Consider the following 14,301-nt stretch of genomic DNA (forward strand, 5'->3'; position numbering starts at 1 on the left):
CTAGGTCATTCTCTACATTTTATACATGAGACAACTAAAGCCCAAAGAAATTGTCCAGGATCATGCAGGTCAAAAGTAGAAGGATCAGCATCAAGTCCATGTCCTCTGCCTCAAATCCACTTCCCATTGCACCATGCTACCTCCTGCCAATGGCATTGCTTTATCTGTTTGGTCTTTCTCTCTTTCATTTCTACTGTTAAAAACAAGGTCTTCAAAACAATTTTTTCATGTTTTAATATTAAGAAATTTGTTTTCTGACAATCTAATATTTTGTTTTTAAAAATTACTGATATTACAAAACTAAAAATCAAATTTACTAATATCCTACATTTCATTGTCAAAAATGGGAAAAATCACGAGCTCTCCCCCCCCAAAAAAAACCCTCAAAAACTAATATCACCACCACCAACATCACCAATAACAAAACTGATCAATTAACCAAACAAACAAAAACTAGCAGGGGCTTATAAATCAAAATATGGTTCTCAGTTTAACGGCTGAATAGAGAAAGGAATTAAAACGATGTAATTAAAAAATCATGAGTGGATGATTAATTTGTGTAGAAACTGAAACTATTTAAAACCTGGAATTTCTGACTTCAAAAACTACACGCATGGATCATGGGTGATATATGAATAGTAGAAGGGGTTATGGGTAAGTCTGCATTGTTTTAGCTGTTCCCCATACCACCAGTTTGTGAGGAAAATCTAATCTTGATTAGATTGATTAGACGCTGAACCAAGCTAATGCTGACAGCAGATCCAGGGATGGTAACCTGCCTATGAGTAGATCTTCCCATTGGATTGACAATTTTGATCAGAGTTCCAGTCATCTGATGAATCTCATTGATTTTGAGCAGTCATTTGGAATGATGAACTCATGAGAGGTAATCTGAACAGATGTATCCAAACCTTTCTAATAGCTTTTCACCTCTGAATTAAATGCCACTGAATCAAGTGTTGGCATGCTTCCTGGGAAAGTGAGGCTGTTGCATTACCAACTGGTGCATCTTGGTCAAATCTGGCTGTGGAATGGTATACTGCCCTTGAACTATATAGTACTCTAGAGGTAGTCACTCCATAGTTGAGGCACTTAGACAGGGTGGTTTGGGGGAAAGCTCACACTATCGATGCTTGGGCTATACCTGTCCTGACCAACTGCAAAGATGACTGGAGAGCTGGATAGCTAGAGCCAGTATAGGATTGTCCTGCCCTTCAAAGAGGGACTGGGAGATATCTTCCAACATGACCAAGTAAATCTGTTAGACACACTCAATGAGAAATTGCAGGATGCCAGCAAAAGTGATGACCCTCTAAATTGAGTTTGGTAGAATATCCCCTGCCACCTGAACCTCAGTCCCTATACTCTCATTTCTTTGATCTTGTATCCTCTTTTTTCAATGAGACACCACATTGGCTAGCAGGGACCACAAGCCTCAGGGTGAGTGGGGATCTACTAGCAGCTTTACTATTAGTCATAGAGCTGCTGATATTCTTCATCCAGTTTGTCAGTGGTTATAGGAAGGGACTTAAAAATAACATTAGTGGGTCCAGCTAGAGTAATTATTCTCTCAGGACTTTTTCCTTCTGACATCCTGATATGTGTACCACTCTCTTCATGTATCTTCTTGATTGATTCTCCTTTCTTTCCAATAATGCCTCTAAGTTTGTTTTTATGCATAAATAACCAGATGGTGAGAGTGCCATATAATCCACCTTCAACCACATCAGAGTCCATGTTGTGCAGTGTTCTGGGAATTTGGACTTTGTAAAATGGTCATGTCATTGATAATGAGTGAGAGTGGAGGTCAAAAATTTTGGGTATGAGGCAAGTGAAGGAGAAAGGGGGATTGGATGGGAAAGAGAAGGACAAGAGCCTGAGGATGGATCAGTAGGGGCAGGTGGGAAGGGTAGGAGTCATCTACAAATGGTCAGAGGAGAATTGGGGAATGGAAAGAGCAACCCTGGTTTGGGCCAAAGGCAGGTGGGAGAGAGAGCACTGTTTGTGGTGGCTGAGGCTGCTCCCTCTGCTGGTCTAGGCTCTATTTAACATTTTAATAGTAGGGCAAGTGAAGGAAACAAAATTACACCAGCCTCATCTGCGCTAAGTGCTATAAAAATTCCTTTTTATTTGCTCTTCAAAACAATCCAGGGAGTTTGGTGCTATGATGATCCCCAGTTAAGGGAAATGATGCAAACAGAGATTAAATAATTTATCCAGAATCATATCACTAGTGAATTTCTGAAAAAAAAAAAAGTTTGTACTTGGGGGTATAGTGACTCCAGGGCTAGCATTCTATCCATTTATCCACCTGGTTGTCATTCCTGAGTAGGGTCCTTCTTATCTTAATATTCTGATTTTCACAAAAGATTGGAAATGGTGTCCGTTTGTAAATATCATAAGTCCAGATATACTACAAGACAGGTAGGATGAAAGACCTAGGCCTCATATGTTTTTAATTAATTTATTTATTTATATTTGCTGAGGCAACTGGGGTTAAATGAGTTGCCCAGGGTCACTCAGCTAGAAAGTGTTAAATGTCTGAGGCTAGATTTGAACTCAGGTCCTCATGACTTTAGGGCTAATACTGTATCTACTGCACCAACTAGCTGCCCCGAGGTTTCATATGTTAAAGGAAATAGGATGAGAAGTTTCAGAAATTGATTTGTAATTGGTAAAAGTTCTATCAGTATAACTTGGAAAGAATATCATTAATAATTAGGGAATAATGTTTTCCTAATTACTTGCCTTATATGAAAAATAATTATAATAATTCAATTCAACAATTACTTATTATGCAACTAAAATATAGAAAATACTATAGGAAGAAATAAGACAGTTTTAGTAAGCTAAAAAAAAAAATGATCCCTATCCGACAGGAGATTACATAAATATCACTCACTAGGGACTAGGTTACAATGTATATAAGTGATGGACTGAGAGATAAGAAATCAGAGTGCAAATATGTCCTCAAACATTTAATAAAATAAGAACATACTGGTTAGTAAACCTTAAAGGGCTATTTAAATGCTAAGTATTACTAGTTGTGTAAAATTGGTCAAAATAACATTTTCACTTCTCAAATTCCTTATAAATAAAATAATGACAATAGCTAGATGGTTCAATAAATAGAGTGCCAGTTCTGAAATCAAGAAAACTCACTCGTTTTCCTGAGTTCAAATGCTTATTGATCGTAGGCAAGTAATATAACTCTGTTTGCCTCAGTCTTCTCATCTGTAAAATGAATTGGAAAAGATAGTGACAAACTATTGCTAAGAAAAACTCAAATGGTAGGTATTCTATTAATTTGTCATTCCCTTTTCCAAATCACTGTATAGATGAGAAAACTGAGGCAAAGTGAATCTTCCTGAAATTTTCTCTCCTTATTTCTCTCTATTCCATTCCTAAGATGTTGTGGACTATTTAGTACTTCACAGAATCAAACAGATTCCTGTTTTTTTCCAATGTCAAGCAGAGTTTCTTTTGTATGTATTAAATGTTTAAAAATTACTTATTACAGAATAATTTACAAGGGAAAAAAAAAGCAACTTTTTGAATCTACTAGTCAGTGGTCAGAGATGATGGCTATGCAAACTGAAGATGACTTTACAAAAATTAGAGGAAACAATTTTGGTGAAATTAGAGAAAAAAATTAACCAAATTATTTAATGTGGAAAATACACCAAGTTACGTAAACTATTCTAAGACTGATAACAAAATGATAGAATTCAGTTGAAAATTTCATTGTTTTTAAATGATATAAAATTATTTTAAACAAATATTTCTCAGATGAAATTTGATCTATTTTATTCTTTTTTCCTAACCTTAACTCAAGTATGTGTATATGCATAGATATGTGTGTATATATATGTCTATAAATTCTAAAAATAGTATAGATGTCTAGATGATTGGACAGGAAGAATGTTAGAATTCTCTTTCTGAAATTATCATATATATTTAATCTATGGACATGTTGTATCTTCCCAGTAGAATAAGTGCCTCAAAAAATATTGTTTCCATTTTTCTTTGACTCCTTCATGCCTAGCACAGTCTTGCAAATATTAGACACATGTATTGTTGAATAGAAATTTCTAATGAAATAATATAGCTATAAAGAATTTATAAATAGTAAAGTTTATTCAATCTAGGAGCAGACATAAAAGAGAAGTATCCGTGGTGCCTAATACCTCAAAATATAGGTTTACCTTAGCTAGAAATTACATGGCTATTTGTTCATCTTTTCTAATTCACGGTGATCTACACAATGATTTAATGTTCTAAGCACCTTACTACATATCTGAGAACTCACTCATCTCCCTAATATGTAGTGTAAAATGAGTAAAAGTCTTGGGAGATTATATTGAAGGAATGACACATATTTTAAAGTTTCTGGTAAAAACAAATATATTACTTGAAAAGCATTTTCTTTTTTAAGGACCATCATAACCACAGTCAGAATTTAAATTCTCTTTCTGAACTAGACTACAACTGAGCAGTGTGTCTTGCATATGATTGCTGGGTCAGTGAATAAAACCTGCATTGTGTGTCACTTTGAAGCTAAAATAAGGTCTCCCAGGATGGACTGTCAAAAAGTCTGAAGTGGTGTAAAGTAGAAGCTTTGACTGTTTCTTTAGTTGTGCTTTGACTTGTGAGTCCTTTGGGTTATTCTTTATTAATCTGAAGAAATCACAGCTCCTGGCTATTTCACACTGTTTGAATAGTTAAAGAAGCCTCACTTTCAGTTTTCCAATACTAAGAGAGTATACAGAGTTACAGAAGTGACCGCAGGCATTATTTTGAGTATCCATTGTAATATTTCTGACATTGAAAGTGTAGAGATTGTAGACAGTACTATAGAGTTAGATTGTAGTTCTCTCTTTTGTAGCTGACAGATATGTTGGAACTTCATTAGAATCATTTCCCCATTCATTAAGTAACTGCTTTTGGAGACATGACATTATTAACATTATACTTTATTTAAATACATATCTCTATAATGTGGAATAACCTCTTAACAGTCATGATCAGTCAATAATCAATGATAGTTGTACTCTGGGTCAAAATGTATTTTCTGTTTGTGTAGTGATGCATTCTACATTGCTTTCATTATAAAATGAGACTTCTAATGAGAAAATTGTCAGCCTGATGGAAACCATAAGTGTCATAATGAATTTTAACTGTATTTTGTGATCCATTTTCACTTAGAATAGGTATATCCCGGAGAATGTTTATTTGGGGGGGGGGGTGTGTGTGAATGCATTTGCATATGTATATGAAAGGAATAATTTTCATATACTTCATCAGGAGCAGTTCTTCAATCACAAATTTATAGCTTGGAGGAATCATAAATACCAAGAAATAAAAGCCCCTTATCTTAGAAATTAGAAACTGGGATATAGAGAAAGTAATTCTCCTCATGATCATGCCACGAGTAAGTGTCCAAGGCAGTACTTAAACTCAAGTCTATCTGTATCCAATTTTTTGCAAGTCTATTTGCAAGTAGAAATTATGCTTCAAACAACAGTATGACATTAAAAATAATTATTGCCTTGAATTGGGAACATTTTAGGTCCAGCAACATTCACCTAGTTTTATTTTTTCTCATTTCAAAATCTTTTTGTGTTTTCTTTCTTTAATGTTTGAAGAGTACTGAATAAATTTGCAGTAAGAATGATTTTCTTGAAGAAAGATGTGATTTCACCTTTTTTATTAGACATGATTGCTAATGTAGATTATTGTGGAGGATGAAAGCTATGTGACACAGCAGGTTATTCATTAGAGATTCCAGAATAAAAAGCTTGACATAAAATCATTCTAATCTAAAGATTGTTTTAAGTTTTAAGTTGACTTTAAAGAATGTATTTAATGTTTCCAATAAATTCCTGGTTCCACTGTAATATCTGCCAAGTTTGAAAGTTGAAGAAAGACTCATAGAATCCATCCTGCATAAAGTATCACTGAACATTTTCTACAATTAAACTTATTCAAGACAGCCAATGATAATCTGTTTAGAAATTCTCAAGTGTAAGATACAATCTTCAAAACATATTTTTGGGGAGAAACAAAAGTTCTATTTCTTTTGTGTAATTACTTCTTATATATTTTTTATTTTTTATGTCCTTTTACATCATGCCAACAATTGATGTGGCAAAGGGCGTTATTATTCATATAAATTGTCAAAAATGAATATCAGACTTTCAGATATGCACATCTGATATATTCCCAAAAAGGATATTTCACCTGGTGATGTTTCTCACAAAACTTTCTATTCTTGATAGTTTTTTTTTAATATTACTTATTTTATTTTTTTCTGGTTATAGATGTACATTGAATTTTTAAATACACATTTCTTTGTGACATGTTGGGAGAGAAAAATCAAAACAAAAGGGAAAACCCAAAAGAGAAAATAAAACAGAAAAAAGTGAACAAAGCATGTGTTGATTTATATTTATGCTCCATAGTTATCTATCTAAATGCTGATGGTGTTTTCTATTCAAACTTTATTGAGATTGCTTTGGATCACTGAGTGGCTGAGAAGAACCAAATCTTTCACAGTTAATCATCACACAATCTTGCTGTTACTGTCTACAATATATTCCTTATTCCTCTTGTTTGACTCAGCATCAGTTCATATAAATCTTTCCATCTCTTTCTAAAATCAGCTTGTTCATCATTTTTAAAATAGAACAATGATATTCTATTGTTTTCATATACCATACCTTAGTCACCTATTCCCCAATTGATAGGCATACACTCATTTTCCAATTCTTTGCCATAACAAAAAGAGCTGCTACAAACATTTTTGCACTCCTTGACAGATTTTTGTCTAACTTAAGTGACATATTATATTTATATTCAGTAACAAATATGAGGACTAAATCAAAACAATTTATATTATATAAGCTCTTGGTGTCATTATAAGAAAAAATAAGTTAACTAAAAATGAGGAAAGTAACAAAAATGATTAAGGTGTGTGTGTGTGTGTGTGTGTGTGTGTGTGTGTGTGTGTGAATAGCCAGGTTTCCTTTTTGACTTAGAAATGGACTTTATTTAAGTCAACAGATTTAGTATCTCTATGTCTCATCATCTCCTATTTATTCAAATTTAAAATGAAATTTTATCCTGTTACATTAAAAATATTTCCCTAGAATAAATGTTTTCTACCTTTGTAGAGAGTATTCTTTTAATCATAAGATATAATAAATGTTTTTATCAAAGTGTGTAAGAACCACCAATTTTGTTCCTCAAATTTTGCATAATTTATTGTATTTTTTAAGGTTATGGTTTTCATTTTCTTAATGTTAATTTTTTCAGTGAATTTTTTGATATCATTTGCCTTCCTGTATTAAGTGGTACTAGACTTGAAGTCCAAAAATTATGGGGTTTAGCTACATCTCTGCTGCTTGTGAGCACTTAGACAAGTCATTTATGTATTCTGAGACTCAAGCTTAATGATGCAAATAATAGGTATAAGAATATTTGTACCACTTAGTTGATTGATTTATTCTAAATATGATATGGGAATTTATGTAAAGTTTGTAAAGGGTATTTTTTACCCATTAAAACTCAATGAATATTCACAAGCACTAGATACTTTCAGCATTATACTTGGCAAAAGCAGTATGAATCCATCTTTTAAAAATTGTAGCATTGCTGTAAACATGGTTAGTTTTGTTTTCCTATATTCTCTACTATTTAAATAACATATCTACTAGGTTTCATTCATTATAGGCCTATGAATATTGATTAGTCTTTTTAAACTATGTCAGCAGCAGCAGCAGCATCTTTGTGGAATATTTGGATATTCTCAAGTGTGACAATATTAAACATTCTAGTAGTGACATTTTAGAGTCAGCTAACATAGTAATTTCAAAGGGATTTTTTCATCACTGAGTTCCACTTCAGAAATTACTACCTAGGGATGATCTCCTCAAATTAATTCATTTTTCTGCATAGTATTCCATTCATTTATGTATCACTGATATTCCATGCTTAGTAAAACATACATGAAAATTCAGTGCCTTACTTTTTGTCTCCCTATAAACATAAGGTATTGCTATAAAAGATTCTTGTGCTGAGGGGGAGGACAAAAATTGTGTTGTTTCATTCATTTCTTTTCCATTTTTCTTTTTTCTTAAATTATATCTTAATTTCCCAGGTGTCTCTCTGTCTCTGTCTCTCTCTGTCTCTCTGTCTCTCTGTCTCTCTCTCTGTTTCTCTCTGTCTCTGTCTCTCTCTGTTTCTATCTCTGTCTCTGTCTCTGTCTCTTTCTCTCTGTCTCTGTCTCTGTCTCTCTGTCTCTGTCTGTCTCTCTCTCTCTCTCTCACACACACACACACACACACACACACACACACACAATTTTCCTAGCAAGCAAAGATTTTTTAAAAATTACATTGAATTTATACTTCACAGTGACCTTTATATAGGGAAACAATAGGGATTGGTATTGGGCAATTCATGTTTGCTTTATGACTATGTTAGTTTGACTCATTGAATAATGTAAAATAGTTGTTCATTTTGATCATTCATTGCAGTAGCTGATACTTTAAAATATTGAAGTCACAAAAAGAAAGATTTAAGGCACATGTCATTCTATAAGTGCTTTGGGTTATATGAGATCTGTACCTCATGGACTAATTCACATTTCTTAGAGAAAGTCAATCTTTCAAATTAAGTGCTTTTAAAAGTTGGAATGTCACCAGAAATTATAATATTTTATACATTTTTGCAATACCATAATGTGATTTGATGTTTTAATCATTTTAATTAAAATGTTATTTCAAACAAGTCAAAAATTTGAATTGTTAACATGATTCTTCTGCAGTACCTTTGTTATTAAACTTAGAATATACTATTATCATCATCTTCTTTTTCTTCTTCTTCTTCTGCTGCTCCTTCTTCTTTTCTTCTTCTTCTGCTGCTCCTTCTTCTTCTTCTTCTTCTGCTGCTGCTGCTGCTGCTGCTGCTGCTTCTTGTTCTTCTGCTGCTAATTCTTCTTCCTCCTTCTCCTCCTCCTCCTCCTTTTTCTGCTCTTTATTTCCTTCTTTTTGCTATTTCAAAGACAGAAATGTTCATTTCAAAGTTGCTCTTATAAAAGAAACCTAGGTTTCCTATGAAATTTAGAAACATCTTAGTACCAATTCTGTCAATAAGTGATGTCATATATATATATATATAAAGATTTACTATTCTTTACTTCATATCCATTCTAAGAATCAAAGATATCCATTGTCTATTTTCTGATTTTCAATCTTATTTATTATATTGATCACAAAGATTTTTTTCTTTCTTATCTGGAACTTGTGGGCCTCAGATCTCATCTTATTAATTTTAAAAATATTTTATTTTTGTCAGGATGATTTTAGAGTGCCCTGGAGAAACTTAGATGAACTGATGCTAAGTGAAATGAGCAGAATCAGGAGATCATTTTTTACAGCAACATTAATATTATACAATGATCAATTCTGATGAATGTGACTCCAACAATGAGATAACTGATGCCAGTTTCAATGATCTTGTGACAAAGATTGCTATCTATACCCAGAGAGAGGACTGTGGAAATGTGGATCACAACATGACATTCACTCTTTTTGTTGTTGTTTGCTTTCATTTTATTTTCTTATTCATTTACTTTCATTTTTGTGATTTGCTTTTTCTTATGCAGCAAGAGAATTATATAAATATGTTTATACAAAAAAAAAATCCAAAAAACAAAAAAACAACAAAAAAACTAGAACTCAGAGTCTTGGTTGCTGCTCTTTCTGTGGCTAAGAGTCTCCCACTGACTTGCCTGGATACTCCATGTGCTACTTGGTGTTCCCTTTTACTCAAAAGATACAGACCTTTCCTGATGTTCTTCTTAGTTATCTTGGGGTAAGATTCACTCCAATTTTGGTGGATTCTGTCACTCCTGAATTCTTTTCAATACTTAATTTAATATTGTTTCCTAGGGAAAGTGGGGAGAGCACAGACAACTTCCTGGTTTCTCTCAGTCTTCTTTAAATAAGATATTTCTTAACAAATCATATCAGCATGAATTGTTATGAGTCATTTTGTATCTCTGCTTTACATGATTAATTGTAATAATTTCTTATTATTTTTAGATGATTTCTTATGGAAGAATCCTACCTTCTTAATCATACATATTGTTAAAAATTTAATGAAGTTCATGGTCAAAAAATTAATTATAGCTAAGTATTAGCCATTATACTTCAAAGTCACACATAGATTTTCTGACTTTATATCTATAAGAAGTTTCTTTTTTATTTTAACAACTAATTTGGATATCTATATTTTAAAGTTCTTCTATGTGATAGAATATCCTCTTTATTTGTCTCTATCCCTGTTTCTGTTTCTCTCATAAACATATACAGTTCTTCAGAATATTTGTGTATCTATATATGCACATATATTTACATCAATATATTCAGAAGATGCAAGCATATTACATATATAGATACATACATATATATGCATATGTTCTATTCTATTGCATAGTATTTTTATTTCAAGATTATTGATACCAGATGTATTTTTAAGCTAAATATCCTATCATTTGCAGTATCTTTATAATTAAAACATACTTGGATAATGAAAAACTATATTTTACTAAAAAAAATTAAATAATGGGAAAATTAATTTAATAATGAAATATTTAAACTTTATTTATCCAGTAATTTTTCATACTTTATCCAACAAAGGGACATGAAGCTTCCCTTTTATTTTAAGTTTCTTAAGTGTATCCTTTACATGGAAATATAGTTTTATAACTCTTTTGTACAGTTCAAAGCATTGGAATTTATTGAAATATCAAAAGATGGATATCATATATGAATTCATGATGGGAATAGGGCACATGAACCTATAAACCAGACCCTTAAATCTTTGTGGAAATTAATCCTAATGTCAACTTATTTTTAACCAATATTTTAGCCAATTAGCCAAATTTAGCCAATATTTTAGGCCAATTTTTAGCCAATATTTTAGCCAATTATGTAACATTTAAATCTTCATTACATAAAATTCAGTAGTATTTTTATGCCAACCATTTCTTCTCCTGTTCATTTTTTTTTTTTTGCTTAAAAATTTAAATAGTTATAAAACGAACTGAAATGAATTGAGGGGTTATCTTTGCATATATAAAACAATTTAGTTTGAATTCTAATCATCTTTAACTCCCCAAACTTTTTTTCTCTATGAATAAATAAGGATATTGTAATTGCTAAGTTTCTTCTATTAATGTAAAAGAACTTAAATGAAAGGCAACATGCCCAAAGAACTGTAATGCAGATAACACAAACATATATATATATATATATATATATATATATATATACACATATATGTATGTATGTATTTGTCATATAGTATGAAATGGACAATAGGGAATAATCACTAGGGTATAGGACAGAGATAATGTTTTCCATGAGCTCTTAATTTTCATAGGGCAACCAGGACTTTACACTAGAAAACCAAAATGTGGAGAGCTATTGTATTACTTGTCCTTTAGCAATATGTTTACTGGTTATTACACTTCAAACGACCTCTTTCTAGTTTTAACCCTGCATCCTTTTCAGAATAGGGGTTTTATTACAGTTTCAAGCCAGCATCCTGACTTTTGTATTACTTGTCTTGTATTCAAAAAGTGTTGCTATAGTTCTGGCTCTCCAAGACTTCTATATTTTAGCAGTTAAAGTTGCTAAGAACTTTGAGAACCCTAGAGGTAACAATGAATTTTCCTCTTTTCATGACTGCCATTTTCACTCCTAAACAGTATTATTGCCACTATTCACCTAGGTACTCCTCCTCCTTTTCGTACTGTTTCCCCTTTTCTTTTTTCTGTCCCTTTCCCTTTTCCTACTTCTCCTCTTTTTCCTAATAACATACATTTTTATAACACCAATTATATGCCAGACATTATGCAAGGCATTTTATAAATATTAATCTGCACAACAGTCCTTGGAGGAGTTTAAATTACTTTCCCTGGGTCATAAAGCGCTAAGTGTCTAAGACTGAATTTGAACTCATGCCTTTCTGACTCCAAACCTTGTATTTTATCTACTATATCCCCTAACTGCCCCCAACATGTTACCATAACCCTTTTATTAGATGTTTTAGAATTATTTTGAATATATATAGCAAACACACAACTCATATAATTAAATGAGGTTATTATACCAATCTATGCTAGAGAGTGGGTGGTCTGGTGTCCTAACAGTTATGTAGAAAAGGAAATATTTAGAAAAAAATATATAAAGGAGTAACATTGTAATAATAACCTTGTGATTTAGGTAGAGATTAATTCTCAAAATCTTTAGCCTTTCTACTGAATGTACTGGCATCTCCTGAAATATCACTGTTAAAATTAGAGACTTGGAAAAGTACATCACACATAGAGTCATGGGCAATTACTATTGGAAAAACAACAACTGAAATGATATAGAAAATTCAAATATCATCTATTTTTATGCTTAAAATTTAAATCTACTTGAGAAGAGATGAATGAGAAATGATGGAGAAAATGATTTCATTTAAATACAAGATATTTCATTTTTGAGCCAGTGAATGTAGGACCTCATGAATATTTGTCAAAGTTAATGTTGTGGAGCTGAACTGCTACTCTTTCCTGTTGAATTAAATTTGTTGTCTTCTGTTTTGCACATGTTTATAAAATGAAGAGAGCCCAATGATTAATGTGTAGGTACTGTGTGTTCAGTTTCCAAGTGCTATTAAAGTCTGTTCTGACTACAGATTAGGAGCATTTTGCTTCCTGTGGGGGGAAAAAAAGTAATGAACTGTTAACTCATAGAAATGAAAAGTTAGCTTAAAGTGAGGAATGCCAAACTTTTCTAGAAAGTTAACTTCTCTTGTTAAAAAAACTGGAATGATGAACTTGCATTATTCCTTTTCTTAATTTAAAGTAGGGGAAGATACCTGTAGAACTTTTTTTCTCTGTAAACAAAAACATATTCTTTAGTCACCAATGCAAAATGAAAATATAGATATGTGTATGTTATACTATTGAACACTTTGGATTATAAACAGACTGACACAGAAAGTGTCAAAGTTCTTATGCTTTCTCATGAAAATTATTTTACCTCAATGATTGTATACTAATTATGCATAATGGTCTAGGATGAACTTTTAAAAAATTAAAAAATGTTTTTATTATTAAACTTGAAGACTTGAACATGATAACAAAACTACTACCGTTTTTTTTCTCTTGACAGCAAATAGTTTAGATAATATTTTGCCTATGAGGTAAATAAATAGTAGGTCTTCAGGAAATAACACTTTATCTTTTTATTGTATTTTTACAGTATATGAAGTTTTATTTACTTCTCTGACTTTTCTTTACATTTATGATTAAAATGTAACAAATTTCATCCTTCATTTTTATGATGAAATAGAAAGTTCACAATGTTGAATATTGTAATCAGATTTTCTAATGCAGGGTTCTCCTGAATATTATTTTAAGAAAAATATTTTTATTATTGTGGAATGCTGCCTATGTTATTACTAATTTGCACTTGAATCTGTTGGTTATCAAATTAAATAAAGCTTTAAGTGAATATAAATTATAATTAGGAAACCCGGGTTCTAGTCAAGACTTTCACTAAACTGATAAATGACAGTGAGAAAATCAGTAAACATCTATTTACTTCTTTTTTTGCGTCTGGAAGGATTTTATTGGATTAAATATTCTCTGAACACTCTTCTAGCTCAGCAATTTTATGATTCCACTTGTTTTAATACCAGTTATTCTTCCAGGGATTGTAAACACACATGCATGTGCACACATACACGCACACACACACCCCGAGATATCTAGATATTATCTGTCTGTCTGTCTGTCTCTCTCTCTCTCTCTGCCTATCTATTTAATATATCATTAACCTAAATTCTATTTCTCAATCCATCAGTTAGTAACTCATCTTTTGTTTATCTTCCTAGTATCCAATCCCAAACTTCAAGCATGCTGTAGCACATCCTCTTCCTCCACCCCTTTCAATTCCCAGCTTAATTCTATGTGTTATCTTTAATATATTAGAATACAAGTTATTTGAGGGCAAAAGTTATCTTGTTAAAAGTTATTGTATAACTTGGCGGAAAACCAGAAAAAAATGGTTCCCACCCAATTCTCCGTGAGGTTTATATTATATAGAATTCAAAGTTGGCCATAAACTGAGTGCCTTGCATATATATAGATTCTTTGAAATATATATCAATAAATAAGCAAAAATATTCAATAAAGATTTGGGGAAGTCAAAAGATAACCTATTACATGAACCCAGAACA

The 14,301-nt window shown here is 31.9% G+C and overlaps 1 protein-coding gene and 1 pseudogene across 11 annotated transcripts in view; one reads left to right on the plus strand and one right to left on the minus strand.

Moving 5' to 3' along the window:
- Positions 1 to 14,301, plus strand: part of MAGI2 (membrane associated guanylate kinase, WW and PDZ domain containing 2) — a 1,604,868-nt gene that overhangs the window by 96,929 nt on the left and 1,493,638 nt on the right. The window lies entirely within an intron of this gene.
- Positions 671 to 1,761, minus strand: LOC105750703 (annotated as a pseudogene).

Source organism: Sarcophilus harrisii, chromosome 5 (assembly GCF_902635505.1).
Source record: "Sarcophilus harrisii chromosome 5, mSarHar1.11, whole genome shotgun sequence".
In the NCBI taxonomy this organism is placed as follows: Eukaryota; Metazoa; Chordata; class Mammalia; order Dasyuromorphia; family Dasyuridae; genus Sarcophilus; species Sarcophilus harrisii.